The sequence below is a fragment of the Carcharodon carcharias genome, chromosome 21, assembly GCF_017639515.1.
Source record: "Carcharodon carcharias isolate sCarCar2 chromosome 21, sCarCar2.pri, whole genome shotgun sequence".
NCBI lineage: Eukaryota > Metazoa > Chordata > Chondrichthyes > Lamniformes > Lamnidae > Carcharodon > Carcharodon carcharias.
Window position 1 is genome coordinate 41,378,127 of NC_054487.1, and position 17,930 is coordinate 41,396,056.

The window sequence follows — 17,930 nt, forward strand, 5'->3', positions numbered from 1 at the left end:
CCTCCCTCTCGCTGTTTCTCAAGCTGCTGTCCCCACTCCTCCCTCTCGCTGTTTCTCAAGCTGCTGTCCCCACTCCTCCCTCTCGCTGTTTCTCAAGCTGCTGTCCCCACTCCTCCCTCTCGCTGTTTCTCAAGCTGCTGTCCCCACTCCTCCCTCTCGCTGTTTCTCAAGCTGCTGTCCCCACTCCTCCCTCTCGCTGTTTCTCAAGCTGCTGTCCCCACTCCTCCCTCTCGCTGTTTCTCAAGCTGCTTTCACCGCTCCCTCCTTCTCGCTGTTTCTCAAGCAGCTGTCACCGCTCCATCTCGCTGTTTCTCAAGCTGCTGTCACCGATCCATCTCGCTGTTTCTCAAGCTGCTGTCACCGATCCATCTCGCTGTTTCTCAAGCTGCTGTCCCCGCACAATCTCGCTGTTTCTCAAGCTGCTGTCCCCGCACCATCTCGCTGTTCCTCAAGCTGCTGTCCCTGCTCCCTCCATCTCGCTGTTTCTCAAGCTGTTGTACCCGCTCCATCTTGCTGTTTCTCAAGCTGCTGTCCCCACTACATCTCGCTGTTTATCCAGCTGCTGTCCCCGCTCACTCCCTTTCGCTGTTTCTCAAGCTGTTGTCACTGCTCCCACCCTCTCAGTGTTTCTCAAGCTGTGTCAACACTCCATCCCTCTCGCTGTTTCTCAACCTGTTGTACCCGCTCCCTCCCTCTCGCTGTTTCTCAAGCTGCTGTCACCGCTCCCTCCCTCTCGCTGTTTCTCAAGCTGTGTCAACACTCCATCACTCAAGCTGTTGTACCCGCTCCCTCCCTCTTACTGTTTCTCAAGCAGCTGTCCCCGCCCAATCTTGCTGTTTCTCAAGCTGCTGTCCGCGCTCCATCTCGCTGTTTCTCAAGCTGCTGTCCCCGCTCCCTCCCTCTCGCTGTTTCTCAAGCTGCTGTCCACGCTCCCACTCTCGGTGTTTCTCAAGGTGCTGTGCCCGCTCCATCTCGCTGTTTCTCAAGCTGCTGTCCCCGCACAATCTCACTGTTTCTCAAGCTGCTGTCCCCACTACATCTCGCTGTTTCTCAAGCTGCTGTCCCCGCTCCCTCCCTCTCGCTGTTTCTCAAGCTGCTGTCACTGCTCCCTCCCTCTCGGTGTTTCTCAAGCTGTGTCAACACTCCATCCCTCTCGCTGTTTCTCAAGCTGCTGTCCCCGCACAATCTCGCTGTTTATCCAGCTGCTGTCCCCGCTCCCTCCCTCTCGCTGTTTCTCAAGCTGCTGTCACTGCTCCCTCCCTCTCAGTGTTTCTCAAGCTGTGTCAACACTCCATCCCTCTCGCTGTTTCTCAATCTGTTGTACCCGCTCCCTCCCTCTCGCTGTTTCTCAAGCTGCTGGCCCCGCACAATCTCGCTGTTTATCCAGCTGCTGTCCCCGCTCCCTCCCTCTCGCTGTTTCTCAAGCTGCTGTCACTGCTCCCTCCCTCTCGGTGTTTCTCAAGCTGTGTCAACACTCCATCCCTCTCGCTGTTTCTCAATCTGTTGTACCCGCTCCCTCCCTCTCGCTGTTTCTCAAGCTGCTGGCCCCGCTCCATCTCGCTGTTTCTCAAACTGTGTCAACACTCCATCCCTCTCGCTGTTGCTCAAGCTGCGGTCCCCGCTCCATCTTGCTGTTTCTCAAGCTGCTGTCCGCGCTCCATCTCGCTGTTTCTCAAGCTGCTCTCAACGCTCCCTCCCTCACACTGTTTCTTAAGCTGCTGTCCTCACTCCCTCCCTCTCGCTGTTTCTCAAGCTGCTGTCCTCACTCCCTCCCTCTCGCTGTATCTCAAGCTGCTGTCCCCGCCCCATCTCGCTGTTTCTCAAGCTGCTGTCCCCGCTCCCTCTCGCTGTTTCTCAAGCTGCTGTCCCCGCTCCCTCCCTCTCGCTGTTTCTCAAGCTGCTGTCCCCGCTCCCTCTCGCTGTTTCTCAAGCTGCTGTCCCCGCTCCCTCCCTCTCGCTGTTTCTCAATCCACTGTCCCCGCTCCCTCTCGCTGTTTCTCCAGCTGCTGTCCCCGCTCCATCCCTCTCGCTGTTTCTCAATCCGCTGTCCCCGCTCCTTCTCGCTGTTTCTCAAGCTGCTGCCCCCACTCCCTCCCTCTTGCTGTTTCTCAAGCTGCTGTCCCCGCTCCATCCCTCTCGCTGTTTCTCAATCCGCTGTCCGCGCTCCTTCTCGCAGTTTATCAAGCTGCTGTCCCCGCTCCCTCCCTCTTGCTGTATCTCAAGCTGATGTCCCCGCTCCCGCCTTCTTGCTGTTTCCAAAGCTGCGGTACCCGCTCTCTCCCTCTCGTTGTTTCTCAAACTGCTGCCCCTGCTCCCTCCCCCTTGCTGTTTCTCAAGCTGCTGTCACCACTCCCTCTTGCTGCTTCTCAAGCTACTGACTCCGCTCTTGGCTGTTTCTCAAGCTGATGTCCCCACTCCATCTCTCGCTGTTTCTCAAGCTGCTGTACCCGCTCACTCCCTCTCGCAGTTTCTCAAGCAGCTGTCCCCGCTACATCTCGCTGTTTCTCAAGCTGCTGTCAATGCTCCCTCTCTCGCTGTTTCTCAAGCTGCTGTCCACGCTACCTCCCTCTCGCTGTTTCTCAAGCTGCTGTCACCGCTCCCTCTCGCTGTTTCTCAAGCTGCTGTCCCCGCTCCCTCGCTCTTGCTGTTTCTCAATCCACTGTCCCCGCTCCCTCTCGCTGTTTCTCCAGCTGCTGTCCCCGCTCCATCCCTCTCGCTGTTTCTCAATCCACTGTCCGCGCTCCTTCTCGCTGTTTCTCAAGCTGCTGTCCCCAGTCCCTCCCTCTCGCTGTATCTCAAGCTGATGTCCCCGCTCTCGCCTTCTTGCTGTTTCCAAAGCTGCGGTACCCGCTCCCTCCCTCTCGCTGTTTCTCAAGCTGCTGTCCCCGCTCCCTCTCGCTGTTTCTCAAGCTGCTGCCCCCGCTCCCTCCCTCTTGCTGTTTCTCAAGCTGCTGTCACCACTCCCTCTTGCTGCTTCTCAAGCTACTGACACCGCTCCTGGCTGTTTCTCAAGCTGATGGCCCCGCTCCATCTCTCGCTGTTTCTCAAGCTGCTGTACCCGCTCACTCTCTCTCGCAGTATCTCCAGCAGCTGTCCCCGCTCCATCTCGCTGTTTCTCAAGCTGCTGCCCCCGCTCCCTCCCTCTTGCTGTTTCTCAAGCAGCTGTCACCGCTCCATCCCTCTCGCTGTTTCTCAATCCGCTGTCCGCGCTCCTTCTCGCAGTTTCTCAAGCTGCTGCCCCAGCTCCCTCCCTCTTGCTGTATCTCAAGCTGATGTCCCCGCTCCCGCCTTCTTGCTGTTTCCAAAGCTGCGGTACCCGCTCTCTCCCTCTCGTTGTTTCTCAAACTGCTGCCCCTGCTCCCTCCCCCTTGCTGTTTCTCAAGCTGCTGTCACCACTCCCTCTTGCTGCTTCTCAAGCTACTGACTCCGCTCTTGGCTGTTTCTCAAGCTGATGTCCCCACTCCATCTCTCGCTGTTTCTCAAGCTGCTGTACCCGCTCACTCCCTCTCGCAGTTTCTCAAGCAGCTGTCCCCGCTACATCTCGCTGTTTCTCAAGCTGCTGTCAATGCTCCCTCTCTCGCTGTTTCTCAAGCTGCTGTCCACGCTCCCTCCCTCTCGCTGTTTCTCAAGCTGCTGTCACCGCTCCCTCGCTCTCGCTGTTTCTCAATCCACTGTCCCCGCTCCCTCTCGCTGTTTCTCCAGCTGCTGTCCCCGCTCCATCCCTCTCGCTGTTTCTCAATCCACTGTCCGCGCTCCTTCTCGCTGTTTCTCAAGCTGATGCCCCCGCTCCCTCCCTCTTGCTGTTTCTCAAGCAGCTGTCCCCGCTCCATCCCTCTCGCTGTTTCTCAATCCGCTGTCCGCGCTCCTTCGCGCAGTTTCTCAAGCTGCTGCCCCCGCTCCCTCCCTCTTGCTGTTTCTCAAGCTGCTGTCCCCACTCCATCTCGCTGTTTCTCAAGCTGCTGTCCCCACTCCCTCCCTCTCGCTGTATCTCAAGCTGATGTCCCCGCTCCCTCCTTCTTGCTGTTTCCAAAGCTGCGGTACCCGTTCTCTCCCTCTCGCTGTTTCTCAAGCTGCTGCCCCCGCTCCCTCCCTCTTGCTGTTTCTCAAGCTGCTCTCACCACTCCCTCTTGCTGCTTCTCAAGCTACTGACACCGCTCCTGGCTGTTTCTCAAGCTGATGTCCCCGCTCCCTCTCTCTCGCAGTAACTCCAGCAGCTGTCCCCGCTCCATCTCGCTGTTTCTCAAGCTGCTGTCCACGCTCCCTCCCTCTCGCTGTTACTCAAGTTGATGTCCCAGCTCCATCTCGCAGTTTCTCAAGCAACTGTCCACGCCCCATCTCGCTGTTTCTCAAGTTGCTCTCGCCGCTCCCTCCCTCACACCGTTTCTTAAGCTGCTGTCCTCACTCCCTCCCTCTCGCTGTTTCTCAAGCTGCTGTCCCCGCTCTATCTTGCTGTAACTCAAGCTGCTGCCCCCGCACCGTCTCGCTGTTTCTCAAGCTGCTGTCCCCGCTCCCTCCCTCTCGCTGTTTCTCAATCCACTGTCCCCGCTCCCTCTCGCTGTTTCTCAAGCTGCTGTCCCCGCTCCATCTCGCTGTTTCTCAAGCAACTGTCCCCGCCCCGTCTCGCTGTTTCTCAAGCTGCTGTCCCCGCACCCTCTCGCTGTTTCTCAATCCGCTGTCCGCGCTCCATCTCGCTGCTTCTCAAGATGCTGCCCCCACTCCCTCCCCCTTGCTGTTTCTCAAGCTGCTGTCCACGCTCCCTCCCTCTCGCTGTTACTCAAGCTGCTGTCCGCGCTCCATCTCGCTGTTTCTCAAGCAACTGTCCACGCCCCATCTCGCTGTTTCTCAAGTTGCTCTCCCCGCTCCCTCCCTCTCGCTGTTTCTCAAACGGCTGTCCTCGCTCCCTCTCTTGCTCTTTCTCAAGACGCAGTACTCGCTCCCTGCCTCTTGCTGCTTCTGAAGTTGCTGTTCCTGCTCCTTCTTGCTGCTTCTCAAGCTGCTGTGCCCGCTCCCTTCATCTCGCTGTTTCTCAAGCTGCTGTACCCGCTCCCTCCCTCTCGCTGTTTCTCAAGCTGCTGTCCACGCTCCCACTCTCGGTGTTTCTCAAGCTGCTGTCCCCGCACAATCTCGCTGTTTCTCAAGCTGCTGTCCCCGCACAATCTCGCTGTTTCTCAAGCTGCTGTCCCCGCACCATCTCGCTGTTCCTCAAGCTGCTGTCCCTGCTCCCTCCATCTCGCTGTTTCTCAAGCTGTTGTACCCGCTCCATCTTGCTGTTTCTCAAGTTGCTGTCCCCACTACATCTCGCTGTTTATCCAGCTGCTGTCCCCGCTCCCTCCCTCTCGCTGTTTCTCAAGCTGCTGAGACTGCTCCCTCCCTCTCGGTGTTTCTCAAGCTGTGTCAACACTCCATCCCTCTCGCTGTTTCTCAATCTGTTGTACCCGCTCCCTCCCTCTCGCTGTTTCTCAAGCTGTGTCAACACTCCATCACTCTCGCTGTTTCTCAAGCTGTTGTACCCGCTCCCTCCCTCTCGCTGTTTCTCAAGCTGCTGTCCCAGCTCCATCTTGCTGTTTCTCAAGCTGCTGTCCGCGCTCCATCTTGCTGTTTCTCAAGCTGCTGTCCCCGCTCCCTCCCTCTCGCTGTTTCTCAAGCTGCTCTCGCCGCTCCCTCCCTCACACTGTTTCTTAAGCTGCTGTCCTCACTCCCAACCTCTCGCTGTTTCTCAAGCTGCTGTCCCCGCTCTATCTTGCTGTATCTCAAGCTGTTGCCCCCGCTCCGTCTCGCTGTTTCTCAAGCTGCTGTCCCCGCTCCCTCCCTCTCGCTGTTTCTCAATCCACTGTCCCCGCTCCCTCTCGTTGTTTCTCAAGCTGCTGTCCCCGCTCCCTCCCTCTCGCTGTTTCTCAAGCTGCTGTCCACGCTCCATCTCGCTGTTTCTCAAGCAACTGTCCCCGCCCCATCTCGCTGTTTCTCAAGCTGCTTTCCCCGGTCCCTCCCTCTCGCTGTTTCTCAATCCACTGTCCCCGCTCTCTCTCGCTGTTTCTCCAGCTGCTGTCCCCGCTCCATCCCTCTCGCTGTTTCTCAATTCGCTGTCCGCGCTCCTTCTCGCTGTTTCTCCAGCTGCTGCCCCCGCTCCCTCCCTCTTGCTGTTTCTCAAGCAGCTGTCCAAGCTCCATCCCTCTCGCTGTTTCTCAATCCGCTGACCGCGCTCCTTCTCGCAGTTTCTCAAGATGCTGCCCCCGCTCCCTCCCTCTCGCTGTTTCTCAATCCGCTGTCCGCGCTCCTTCTCGCTGTTTCTCAAGCTGCTGCCACAGCTCCATCCCTTTCGCTGTTTCTCAATCCGCTGTCCGCGCTCCATCTCACTGTTTCTCAAGCTGCTGTCCCTGCTCCCGCCTTCTTGCTGTTTCCAAAGCTGCGGTACCCGCTCTCTCCCTCTCGCTGTTTCTCAAGCTGCTGTCCGCGCTCCATCTCGCTGTTTCTCAAAATGCTGTCCCCGCTCCCTCCCTCTCGCTGTTTCTCAAGCTGCTGTCCTCACTACCTCCCTCTCGCTGTTTCTCAAGCTGCTGTCCTCACTACCTCCCTCTCGCTGTTTCTCAAGCTGCTGTCCCCGCTCCCTCCCTCTCGCTGTTTCTCAATCCGCTGTCCCCGCTCCCTCTCGCTGTTTCTCAAGCTGCTGTCCGCGCTCCCTCTCGCTGTTTCTCAAGCTGCTGTCCCCGCTCCCTCTCGTTGTTTCTCAAGCTGCTGTCCCCGCTCCCTCCCACTCGCTGTTTCTCAATCCACTGTCCCCGCTCCCTCCCTCTCGCTGTTTCTCAAGCTGCTGTCCCCGCTCCATCGCGTTGTTTCTCAAGCAACTGTCCCCGCCCCATCTCCCTGTTTCTCAAGCTGCTGTCCCCGCTCCCTCTCTCTGTTCCTCAATCTGCTGTCCCTGCTCCCTCCATCTCGCTGTTTCTCAAGCTGTTGTACCCGCTCCCTCCTTCTCGCTGCCTCTCAAGCTGCTGTCCACGCTCCCACTCTCGGTGTTTCTCAAGGTGCTGTGCCCGCTCCATCTCCCTGTTTCTCAAGCTGCTGTCCCCTCTCCCTCCCTCTCGCTGTTTCTCAAGCTGCTGCCCCCGCTCCCTCCCTCTTGCTGTTTCTCAAGCAGCTGTCCACGCTCCATCTCGCTCTTTCTCAAGCTTCTGTCCCCGCTCTCTCCCTCTCGCTGTATCTCAAGCTGCTTCCCCCGCTCCCTCCCTCTTGCTGTTTCTCAAGCTACTGACTACGCTCCTGGCTGTTTCTCAATCCGCTGTCCCCGCTCCTTCTCTCTCGCTGTTACTCAAGCTGCTGTCCCCGCTCCATCTCGCTGTTTCTCAAGCTGCTGTCCGCGCTCCCTCCCTCACACTGTTTCTCAAGCTGCTGTCCCCGCTCCCTCGCTCTCGCTGTTTCTCAAGCTGCTGTCCCTGCTCCATCTCGCTGTTTCTCAAGCTGCTGTCCCCGCTCCATCTCGCTGTTTCTCAAGCTGCTGTCCCCGCTCCCTCCCTCTCGCTGTTTCTCAAGCAACTGTCCACGCCCCATCTCGCTGTTTCTCAAGTTGCTCTCGCCGCTCCCTCCCTCACACTGTTTCTTAAGCTGCTGTCCTCACTCCCTCCCTCTCGTTGTTTCTCAAGCTGCTGCCCCCGCTCCCTCCCTCTCACTGTATCTCAAGCTGCTGTCCCCGCTCCCTCCTTCTTGCTGTTTCCAAAGCTGCGGTACCCGCTCTCTCCCTCTCGCTGTTTCTCAAGCTGCTGTCCCCGCTCCATCTCGCTGTATCTCAAGCTGCTGTCCCCGCTCCCTCCCTCTTGCTGTTTCTCAAGCTGCTGTCACCATTCCCTCTTGCTGCTTCTCAAGCTACTGACTACGCTCCTGGCTGTTTCTCAAGCTGCTGTACCCGCTCCCTCCCTCTCGCAGTTTCTCAAGCATCTGTCCCCGCTCCATCTCGTTGTTTCTCAAGCTGCTGTCAACGCTCCCTCTCTCGCTGTTTCTCAAGCTGCTGTCCACGCTCCCTCCCTCTCGCTGTTACTCAAGCTGCTGTCCCCGCTCCATCTCGCTGTTTCTCAAGCAACTGCCCACGCCCCATCTCGCTGTTTCTCAAGCTGCTGTCCCCACTCCTCCCTCTCGCTGTTTCTCAAGCTGCTGTCACCGCTCCCTCCTTCTTGCTGTTTCTCAAGCAGCTGTCCCCCCTCCCTCTCTCGCTGTTTCTCAAGCTGCTGTGCCCGCTCCATCTCGCTGTTTCTCAAGACGCTGTACCCACTCCCTCCCTCTCGCTGTTTCTCAAGTTGCTTTCCGTGCCCCATCTCCCTGTTTCTCAAACAGCTGTCCTCGCTCCCTCTCTCGCTGTTTCTCAAGCTGCTGTCTCCGCTCCCTCTCTTGCTCTTTCTCAAGACGCTGTACTCGCTCCCTCCCTCTCGCTGCTTCTGAAGTTGCAATCCCTATTCCTTCTCGCTGCTTCTCAAGCTGCTGTGCCCGCTCCCTTCATCTCGGTGTTTCTCAAACTGCTGTACCCGCTCCCTCCCTCTCGCTGTTTCTCAAGCTGCTATCCCCGCTCCATCTCTCGGTGTTTCTCAAGGTGCTGTGCCCGCTCCATCTCGCTGTTTCTCAAGCTGCTGTCCCCGCTCCATCTCGCTGTTTTTCAAGCTGCTGTCCCTGCACCATCTCGCTGTTTTTCAAGCTGCTGTCCCCGCTCCCTCCCTCTTGCTGTTTCTCAAGCTGCTCTCGGCGCTCCCTCCCTCTCGCTATTTATCCAGCTGCTGCCCCCGCTCCCTCCGTCTCGCTATTTCTCAAGCTGTGTCACAGCTCCCTCTCTCTCGCTGTTTCTCAAGCTGTGTCAACACTCCACCCTCTCGCTGTTTCTCAAGCTGCGTCAACACTCCATCCCTCTCGCTGTTTCGCAAGCTGCTGTCCCCGCTCCCTCCCTCTCGCTGATTCACAAGCTGCTGTCCCCGCTCCATCTCGCTGTTTTTCAAGCTGCTGTCCCTGCACCATCTCGCTGTTTTTCAAGCTGCTGTCCCCGCTCCCTCCCTCTTGCTGTTTCTCAAGCTGCTCTCGGCGCTCCCTCCCTCTCGCTATTTATCCAGCTGCTGCCCCCGCTCCCTCCGTCTCGCTATTTCTCAAGCTGTGTCACAGCTCCCTCTCTCTCGCTGTTTCTCAAGCTGTGTCAACACTCCACCCTCTCGCTGTTTCGCAAGCTGCTGTCCCCGCTCCCTCCCTCTCGCTGATTCACAAGCTGCTGTCCACGCTCCATCTCGCTGTTTCGCAAGCTGTGTCAACACTCCATCCCTCTCTCTGTTTCTCAAGCTGCTGTCCCCGCTCCATCTCGCTGTTTCTCAAGCTGCTGTCCCCGCTCCATCTCGCTGTTCCTCAAGCTGCTGTCCCTGATCCCTACATCTCGCAGTTTCTCAAGTTGTTGTACCCGCTCCCTCCCTCTTGCTGTTTCTCAAGCTGCTGTCCCCGCTCCATCTCGCTGTTTCTCAAGCTGCTGTCCACGCTCCATCTCGCTGTTCCTCAACCTGCTGTCCCTGCTCCCTACATCTCGCTGTTTCTCAAGCTGCTGTCCCCACTCCCTCCCTCTCGCTCTTTCTCAAGCTGCTGTCACCGCTCCCTCCCTCTCGCTGTTTCTCAAGCTGCTGTCCCCACTCCCTCCCTCTCGCTGTTTCTCAAGCTGCTGTCACCGCTCCATCTCGCTGTTTCTCAAGCTGCTGTCACCGGTCCATCTCGCTGTTTCTCAAGTTGCTGTCACAGCTGTCCCCCTCTCGCTGTTTCTCAAGCTGCTGTCCCCGCTCCCTCCCTCTCGCGGTTTCTCAAGCTGCTGTCCCCGCTCCCTCCCTCTCGCTGTATCTCAAGCTGCTGTCCCCGCTCCCTCCTTCTTGCTGTTTCCAAAGCTGCGGTACCCGCTCTCTCCCTCTCGCTGTTTCTCAAGCTGCTGCCCCCACTCCCTCCCTCTTGCTGTTTCTCAAGCTGCTGTCCCCACTCCCTCCTTCTCGCTGTTTCTCAAGCTCCTGTACCCGCTCCATCTCGCTGTTTCTCAAGCTGCTGTCAACGCTCCATCTCGCTGTTTCTCAAGCTGCTGTCAACGCTCCCTCTCTCGCTGTTTCTCAAGCTGGTGTCCCCACTCCCTCTCGCTGTTTCTCAAGCTGCTGTCAACGCTCCCTCTCTCGCTGTTTCTCAAGCTGGTGTCCCCACTCCCTCCCTCTCGCTGCTTCTCAAGCTTCTGTCCCCACTCCCTCCTTCTCGCTGTTTCTCAAGCTCCTGTCACCGCTCCCTCCCTCTCGCTGTTTCTCAAGCTGCTGTCCCCGCTCCCTCCCTCTCGCTGTTTCCCAAGCTGCTGTCCCCGCTCCCTCCCTCTCGCTGTTTCTCAAGCTGCTGTCACCGCTCTCTCCCTCTCGCTGTTTCTCAAGCTGCTGTTTCCGCTCCATCTTACTGTTTCTCAAGCTGCTGTCCCCGCTCCATCTTGCTGTTTCTCAAGCTGCTGTTCCCGCTCCCTCCCTCTCGCTGTTTCTCAAGCTGCTGTCCCCGCTCCCTCCCTCTCGCTGTTTCCCAAGCTGCTGTCCCCGCTCCCTCCCTCTCGCTGTTTCTCAAGCTGCTGTCACCGCTCTCTCCCTCTCGCTGTTTCTCAAGCTGCTGTTTCCGCTCCATCTTACTGTTTCTCAAGCTGCTGTCCCTGCCCCATCTCGCTGCTTCTCAAGCTGCTGTGCCCGCTCCCTCTCGCTGCTTCTCAAGCTGCTGTGCCCGCTCCCTCCCTCTCGCTGTTTCTCAAGCTGCTGCATGGCTCCCATCCTCTCACTATTTCTCAAATGGCTGTCCCCGCTCCCTCCCTTTCGCTGTTCCTCATTCTGCTTCCCCCAATCTTTCGCTCTCTCACTGTTTCTCAAGCTGCCGTCCCCACTACTTCTCACTGTTTCTCAAGCTGCTGTCCCTGCTCCCTCTCTCTCGCTGTTTCTCAAGCTGCTCACCTCGCTCCCTCTCTCTCGCTGTTTCTCAAGCTGCTGTCCCCGCTCTCTCCCCCTCTCGCTGTTCTCAAGCTGCTGTCCCCGCTCTCTCCCCCTCTTGCTGTTTCTCAAGCTGCTGTCCCCGCTCTCTCCCCCTCTCGCTGTTCTCAAGCTGCTGTCCATGCTCCCTCTCGCTGTTTCTCAAGCTGCTGTCCCCGCTGCCTCTCTCCCTCGCTGTTCTCAAGCTGCTGTCCCCACTCCCTCCCTCTCGCTCACTGTTTCTAAAACTGAATGATGTTGAGGCCGGATCCTTTCTCACTAATGTCCTCACCACATCCTCTCCTTAGCCATTCTGTCCCACTTTCCGAAATATTTTGCACCCCGGAATATTTATTTCCCAACCCTCGTCATCTTGTAACCATGTCTCTGTAATGGTGATTAGATCTAAATCATTTACCTCTAATTATGCCCCTAGTTCATCTATCTTATTGCAGATGCTTTGTTCATTCAGATCAAGAACTTTTAATTTCATTTTTTGACTTTTTTCCCCTGTAATAACCTTATTCACCGATGAACTATTTTTGTTAGACTCTATCCTTTCCTGTTCTGTGCTCATCTTTACCCACATCCTAAGTCTCCTTTCACACAAACCATCACCCACGTTAGTTAAAGGCCTGTCCACAGCCTGGTTCAAGTGGAGCCCATCTCAATGGAATAGCTCGCTCTTCCCCGAGTACTGATGCCAGTGCCCCATGAACCAAAACCCCTTCTTCCCGCATCACTCTTTGAGCCGTGGATTTAAATGTCTCATCTGCTTGACCCTATACCAAGTGGCACTTGGCTCAGCCAACTGCGTTCTGTTTGTTAATTTAGATCCTAACTCCTCAAATTCTCTTAAATACAACTAGCAATGATATTCTGCTATGTCGCTGGTTCCGACGTGGACCACGACAACTGGATCCTCCCCTTCCCACTTCAAGTTCCTCCCCAGTCGCGAGATGCCCTTAACCCTGGCACCAGGCAGACAACACAACCCTTTGGAGCTCCCGGTCATTGCTTCAGAGAACAGTATCTATTGCCCTGACTATACTGACTCTTATCACTACCACATTCCTCTTCGCTCTTTTCACTTTGAATGAACTCCTTCACCATGGTGCCACGGCTGGTCCAACCCATTTACCTTGCAAGTCCTTCTCCTCATCCACACAGGTAGCAAGCACCTCATATCTATTGGACAAAGTTAGAGGCTGAGGTTCCTCCATCACTACATACATGCTGGTTCCCCATACCTGCCTGACTCGCATTCACACCCTCCTGTCCCTGACCACTGACCAATCACACCCTCCTGTCCCTGACCATTGACCAACCCTTAAGGTTTTGTCTAACCTAAGAGATGTGACTGCCTCCTGGAACAAAAAGTGTCCAGGTAACGGGCAAGGAACATAGATTCAAGATAAGTGGCAGGTGTAGGGGGAACATGAGGAAGAACTTTTTTTTTTTTTACAGAGGGTAGTGGGTGTCTGGAATTCGCTGCCCAAATTGGTGGTAGATGCAGAAACTCTGAACTCTTTTAAAAACTACCTGGATCTGCACCTTAAGTGCTGTAAGCTGCAGGGCTATGGGCTGGGTGCAGGAAGATGGGATTTGAAAGGGCAACTAGGTGTCCTCAGGCTGGCATGGACAACATGGGCCGAATGGCCTCCTTCTGTGCTGTAACTTTTCTATGGTTCTAACTCTCCCTCCGCTCCCGATGCCACACCACGTCCACAACTCAGACTCCAGCTCAGCAACTCTGAGCTGAAGTTGCCTAAGCTGCAGACATTTCCAGCAGGTATGGCTGTCAGGAATTGCACTTCATTCCACTGATTTCCAATGCTGCAGTTATGGCTCACCACTTAACATGTCTACCCAATCAGATTTTCTAAAGTGAAACATAACAGTCCAGTGATTCCAACAAATAAACTCTTAGCTCCTGCTCAGGCAACTACAAGTTGGGATTCTCATGGCTGTTAAGCATTCAAGCTGCTTTGCGCGAGTAGTGTCCGTTCCCACTCAGGCTGCCAGATTGTTACAGTCAGATAACTCCCTCCCCAGCTTTGGGAACAATTCCATGATCTCAGGTTAAGCTCCTTTATGGTTGGCAGGCAATGCCAAGTGCTACAGGTTGGCACGGGAGGAGGTGATTCCAAGTAGTGTGTCACGGAATCAGATCAAAATAGTTAACTATTTTGAAGTCTCTAGATTCAGAATAGGTTCTGAAAACTAGTTTAAGTATGACTTGAACATCAACGACAAATTCTTTTAACCTAACAAAACCATCTCACATTATTTACTTTGGATACTAGAAAGGAACTTCAGGTGAAGTTTATTACAGACAGCAGATCCAATCCACAGGCAAGTTGAAGGTTCCAGCAATTGTCTCTTTACAGTAACACACAACAAACACAGCCTACGCTTGGAATAAATGAATGTACTAAATGATATAATGTTACTTTCTGCAATTTTCTCTCCTTGGTGGCATATCCTGTCTTATTTGGCCCCCCACCTCCCCACCCAATATTTCTCATGCATCTGTGATTAATTACTATAATTTAAAATTGTTAATGAGGTAGAGCAATATTGGTGATACATCAAGTGCTTTTGTAACCTGCAAGAGCAGAGCGAACACCTCAGCTGCAGTAAATGTCAAGAGGGTATGAATAACAAGGGGCTTAATGGCTATCGATTTGCATTGCATTTAAAAACACGTTTGCGACACTCGAGAAATTAAGAAACCTATTCTCCCCTCTCTGCATTTAACCCCACATTTGTTTTACCGTCTATTACAAAGAAAAGTGATGGAGCTAATGAACCATCAATGTAAAACAGCCAACAGTATTTCATTGCATTTTAGGTGATACACATGCCCATTGTAAATGGGAGCTCGGATTTTTCTCTCCCACAGGTGAATTTACCATAATCAGTCGAATATACCTTGGGGGTTCCCAACGGGGTTACTGCAAAAGCATTCTAAAATAATTTTCCAGCATTTTAAACGAGTGAAAGAACTCCAGTTGTGCTGAGGGGGGTGGTTTCCATGACTGATGCAATTGGAAAGAATGCAGTAAAGTCCCACTCCATGCCAGCTTAATTTGGGTTTGGGTTAGTTTATTTTTGAAGTGCACCCATCATATCGTAAGCTTGAATTTTAATATTGAAAACATAAGAATGCAAATTTGCAAGAGGATCACCATCCCCAGTGCTTGTGGTGCACACAAATTCTAACTGTCTTGAAGACTCCTAGGTATGACGTTTGGTCAATATTAGTTCCCAGTAGGGCCAGGGAGAGAAATCATGAGCCCGGTGCTTCTCCTGTTTTCAGGCCCTCGGGTGGTGTCTGTGCAACAGAACCTTGAAGAGGCCAGAGAACAGAGATTCAATTGTGAACCATTCAGTCTGTGTTTTCCTGATCAGCAGGTCTGAACAATCTGCTGACTGCTGCTTCTCATGGCAATATATTTTTAACATCTACTATGCAACACAACTTTATCACAATATTTCAATACTTGAAAAAATACCAAGATAGAGTGGGATAATAGGCAAGTAGACAAAAAGGACAAGATTGAAGTCAATGGAAAAGACTCTTGAGAATCATGTGCAGTGTAAACCAGGTTACTGATTCACCATGAGCCCTATTACACACTCCTGTCCTGGGAATTTCACCCTACAAAGCCTGCTCACAGTAAACTTCCATTAGCAACAAAATAAACAGAACTCCAGCCATGATTCCACCCTCTGTTCGCAAGACAATTATAGATGACAAAAGCTACCGAGCCCAGTTCATCTCATCCATCCCAGAATGACGTACAAGCACCGTTATTAGGAGCAAGAGGAGGTCATTCAGCCCCTCAAGCCTGCTCTGCCATTTGATAACATTGCCAACATTATACCAGAGACTACAACTCAAAAGCACTTAATTGGTTTAAAAGCGATTTGGGGCATCATGAAATGTGCTGTATAAATGTAGGTTTTGTCTTTCTTTCATTACACCTGCATGCAGTAGGCAGAGTGATAGTCGCAATGGTGAAATTGGGGGCCCAATGCTGAGTCACTAAGGATACTTAATCAACTGAAGGTAGGAAAGTGCCTAAGAAATCACTACATTTACAAAAGCAATTCAAATATGTAGCTAATCTCCCCCAGACACACCCCTCTAGTCACCCAAAATTCTCCCCAGCACCGCCACCTTTCCCAACCATCCCCGCAATCTCTCCAACATTCCACCCCCTTCAGCCCCACCAACATTCCCCCAGCACCCCCTCCTGCCTTCCCCCAATCACCTCCTCCCCAGCACCCCAAACCTTCCTCCTAGCCCCTCCTCCAACCTTCTCCCCCCTCCCCAGCCCACCCTTCCAACCTTCCCCCCTCCCCAGCCCACCCTTCCAACCTTCCCCCCTCCCCAGCCCACCCTTCCAACCTTCCCCCCTCCCCAGCCCACCCTTCCAACCTTCCCCCCCACAGCCCACCCTTCCAACCTTCCCCCCACAGCCCACCCTTCCAACCTTCCCCCCACAGCCCACCCTTCCAACCTTCCCCCCACAGCCCACCCTTCCAACCTTCCCCCCACAGCCCACCCTTCCAACCTTCCCCCCACAGCCCACCCTTCCACCTTCCCCCCACAGCCCACCCTTCCAACCTTCCCCCCTCCCCAGCCCACCCTTCCAACCTTCCCCCCTCCCCAGCCCACCCTTCCAACCTTCCCCCCTCCCCAGCCCACCCTTCCAACCTTCCCCCCTCCCCAGCCCACCCTTCCAACCTTCCCCCCTCCCCAGCCCACCCTTCCAACCTTCCTCCCACAGCCCACCCTTCCAACCTTCCCCCCACAGCCCACCCTTCCAACCTTCCCCCCACAGCCCACCCTTCCAACCTTCCCCCCACAGCCCACCCTTCCAACCTTCCCCCCTCCCCAGCCCACCCTTCCAACCTTCCCCCCACAGCCCACCCTTCCAACCTTCCCCCCACAGCCCACCCTTCCAACCTTCCCCCCGCAGCCCACCTTCCAACCTCGCCCGCAACCTTGCCCCAAATCCCCCCCACACAGCATCCAAATGGTTGTAAAATTACAGGGATTTTTTTCAGGCAGCAACACTCAGTTGTTGCTGCTGCTTCTCACCTATGGGCAGCTTCCTGGTTTCCGGCCAGGCTTTTCAAAACAAAAAAAAATTCAGAATCACAAAGCTGCCCAAAGGTTGGAAGAAGCAGCAGCGACTAATGAAATGGACCTGGCACTGACAGATCGGTTTAAAAAATATTGGAACTCTCAGCCTGACAGATCCGTTTGTTTTTTAATAAGTGGGTCTTTCAGCTCTGCAGCTCTGGCTGGTCAGTGTGGACAACGAGAAACTGAAACACCAAGCCCCGCACCCACCTACCAGACTCCCCACCTAGGCCCCAGTGTTTGACACTGTCTGCACCCCTCTCTCCCAGGCCCTGGTTCCCAGTGGACAAGCAGGCAACATGTAAAACTATCTCATATTCCATGTTAATTAGCAGTGCCACTTAGTGAATCCCCAATTGGGATATGGAAAAATTGTCACACTGGTGCAGGAGGGAGTATTCTTCTGAGATTTGCAGTTGAGGTGCATTGTTAGGACACAGCAGAGAGATCTTTACACTGCATCTATGATGTACCAAAGTGCTTGAAGCTGGCAGGGATGTGCTCAAAATGGGAGAAGTTCCAATCCCCAATGATAACATTCCTCATCTTGAGGAGCTTAAAATGTTCTATAAAGTAATATGAAAATTTGACCTACATTCAAATCCAATGAATGGCAAACTTTTCAAATTAAAAATGTCGATCCTTATCTTTTTGCTGTAGGAAAAAAAACCCCCATCCAATATGCCACAGTAAGGATTCATTTTCTTCCATATTCCTAAGATATCCCATTACACAGTGATTGAGAGAATTACTTTAAACACTGGGTAACACATATTTATCTAGATGTGTGAAATGTTACTTTGCCAAATTAGCTTATGAACAAACTCTCAAGAACAAACTCTTATAGAAGTGATGCACAATTTAATAAAATTCAGTCCCTGGTCAGCATGGGAACTCTGTTTTGCAAAATGCTTAAGCTTCATTAGTTTTATAAATATTACCACGAAGATAACATTGACAGCAGGTAACAAATTACTTATCCCTTTTGCAAATCTGAAAAATTAATTTGAAGAAAATTTCCATCACAATTATTAAGAAAGTCTTTAGAGGAACTACCTTAGATTTGAATGAATCCTTTTCCCTTTCAGCTGCCCACCTTGCAGCTGGGATAAAAATTTAAGCAACAAAAGGTAGAGAAGATTGAATCACAGCTGCAAGTGACATTCAAGCTCATGAGGGGAAGACTTCTTTTGGATCCTGTATTATTAATGTAATTATCAAACAAACAGAGGAAACTTTACATCGATGTTTGTAACTGGGAGTCAGCAACTCCAATAGTGAAGATTGAACTACCTCATAGCATTGCACTTATAAAATCAGCGCCAAATCCACAGTAAAGGTTCTGTGTTTACATGACCTTTCCTTCAGTCTTTTGCCTCATTCTTCTTCATCTCCCATACTTTCCTGCCTTTCTTTGTCATGCATTATACTTTGACAGAAGTGTATGTAACTTTTGCCCCTGTTATTGCTAACTGGCACTGACTGGCTCACCCTGTAATTTTCTTTAATAAAAACAGGAAGTGTTAGAAAAATGCTCAGTAGGTCTGGCAGCCTCTGTGTAGAGGCAATCAGAGTTAATGTTTCAAGTTCAACCTGACCCTTTTTCAGAACTGAAAAGAGGTAGAAATATGATGGGTAATATGGCGAGAGTGATTAAATACCAAAGATGTCATGGAACACAAGAAGAAGGGAGTGGTAATGGCTGTAGTAAAGAAACAAAACATAGGTCCAGTGTAGCCGCTAATAGCAGAGTATAGGTTGGTCTGAAAGCAAAAACAAGATACAGACTGGCTCTTGGCAAG

At 53.3% G+C, this 17,930-nt stretch overlaps 1 protein-coding gene across 2 annotated transcripts in view; it reads right to left on the minus strand.

Annotated features, from left to right (window-relative positions):
* The window catches only part of znf800a (zinc finger protein 800a), a 186,897-nt gene that overhangs the window by 102,174 nt on the left and 66,793 nt on the right, over window positions 1-17,930 (minus strand). The window lies entirely within an intron of this gene.